This window comes from Penaeus vannamei, chromosome 39 (assembly GCF_042767895.1).
Source record: "Penaeus vannamei isolate JL-2024 chromosome 39, ASM4276789v1, whole genome shotgun sequence".
Taxonomy (NCBI): Eukaryota; Metazoa; Arthropoda; class Malacostraca; order Decapoda; family Penaeidae; genus Penaeus; species Penaeus vannamei.
In genome coordinates, this window is record NC_091587.1 from 20,643,428 (window position 1) to 20,645,927 (window position 2,500).

Consider the following 2,500-nt stretch of genomic DNA (forward strand, 5'->3'; position numbering starts at 1 on the left):
AGAGAGATAGATAGATAAGGAAAGAGAGAGAGACAGACAGACAGAAAACAATAAGGGCAGGAAAAAGTATAAAAAATTGTCCCTACACGACCTGTTAAATGCGACAGAGCTAGCGTTCTCTCATTCTCTCGCTCTCTTTTTCTCTTTTACTCTCGCCTTCGCCGCCCCTCCCCTCTCTTCTTTTCTCTCTCCATTTTTGTCGAAAAAAACAAAACAAAACAAAAACGCACTCATTTCAGTTATTTACATATCAACAGTTAACTTGATTTAGTATATGCTGATGTATATTAAAAACATGTTTGTCTCATCTGATTGTTTTTCAAAAAGTTTCTACTCAATATGCAAATCTCTTTCTAGTGTGCTGAAATGGCCACGAAATATCCTCAGAGCATAATTTGCATAAAGCCCCTATTTTATTTTGAAATTGAATGTATAATCCGATAGTGTTTTTTTTTCGAGAGAGAGAACTGCAGGGTCAGCTATCGAATGCACTGATTGAACCTAACTTAACAGCTGGAGTTGGCTGAGTAAAAAGTTTTTGTGGCTCTAAACACAGAATCAACTGTATAAAAAGACTTGTGAGCTTTCACACAGTCACACAAACTCTCCCTTTCTTCTCTTCTCTCGTTCACTCACTCACTTACACACACATACACACATAGTCTTTCTATCTTTCACACACACCACACGCGCACAGAATCTATCTTTCACACACAGACACACGCGCGCAAACACACACACACACACAGACTCTCTATCTTTCACACACACACACACAGTCTCTCTATCTTTCACACACACACACAGTCTCTCTATCTTTCACACACATACGCACACACATACATACACAGTCTCTCTATCTTTCACACACATACGTACACACACACATACACAGTCTCTCTATCTTTCACATACATACGTACACACACATACACAGTCTCTCTATCTTTCACACACATACGTACACACACACATACACAGTCTCTCTATCTTTCACACACATACGTACACACACACATACACAGTCTCTCTATCTTTCACATACATATGTACACACACATACACAGTCTCTCCATCTTTCACACACATACAAATCCCCCGGGGTACGAAAACGAACGTGTCAAAACAAGTCTCCTTGACCGCCCACGATCAAACACCAACTTGTCATTCCTTCACCTCACGCCCGGCCGCCCATTCGCTGCACCCTGGGCTTCTAAGTTAAAAAAAAAAGAAAGTTAATCAAATCATAACGTGAAATTGATAGGCCTACGAACGTGGAGAACGATTTGTTTTTGACGCTTTTAGGCCTTGGTTTGATGAATGAGATATTCCGAAAATAAATTTTGGTGGCATGATTTTTGTTATTTTTGTATATTAAGGTGATAAATAACATTATTTCCCAAGGTGTGATTTGCTAGTATGGTGTTTAGTTCAAAGTTTTAAATATATAGTCTGAAATGTACGATGAACAATGTATAGTTAGGAATCCATAATGCTCAGTAAGAAATGCATAATACAGTTAAAATGTATAATGTGTAGTTGTTTGTATAATGTAGTTAAATATTATGAAAGGACGATTACAAGTATTGTTGCATGATTTGTATTCCAGTTAGGTTAATAAGAAATGGTAAATTCTAAATATAACACCACGCTCTGCTGCACGGGCGTGGGCTAGCATGATTATAGCTAATGGCATGTCCTATATTTCATTTGAATACGTAATGTCACTTCTGTCCGTTCTCTTCCAACCCGGCTAATTGCGCACATAAATTTGGTACATGTTCATAATTTTGTTCTACAATAATTTGTTACAATATTATATACTGAAAAGATGTTGAAAATGGTAAATCAAATGTGGTCGTAAGAAAGATATGCAACAGAATCTGGAAAAAACTGGACAACGTTGTGAATAACAACGGAGAGAATAGAAAAAAAACATAGATGTATTTGTGTGTTCTCCTTTTAGTCTTTCGTTGTTTTCCTTCCAAAATTAATAATGATATCTTGTTCATTCTCACCAAGAACCTAAAGTGACTTCAGATGCTTTCAGAACTTTTCTTTGGGTATGTGAAGAACGCTGTCAGTAACATATACACTTTAAGTTGGCAGAAATCCCAACATAGTTCCTATCCAAAGCTGCCAGTGGTGTTGCAAAAACATTGTGATTCTTAATCGAAATGATTGAGCTACACTTACTAGATCTAATTTCGAGTGTATTGACAATATACTACATCCTGATGATGATGCGGATTTGATGCAAATGTCATAAACAAAGCATTACGTAATCCCGACACATAGCCAAGAAAACGGTCTATGACTGATTCAACTTTCAACTTTCAGTCCACCTGCTTTGCTCCATGTCACTGAATAAGCCCACTTTATACAGATGTGTGTGTCATCTGGCGCCGTTCTCGCTTGACCATGAAATACATCATTCAATTCCCACTAGCATAATTCAGCAGAGGCGAAGAGTTCAGTAGCAGTGTACTCTACTACCGCA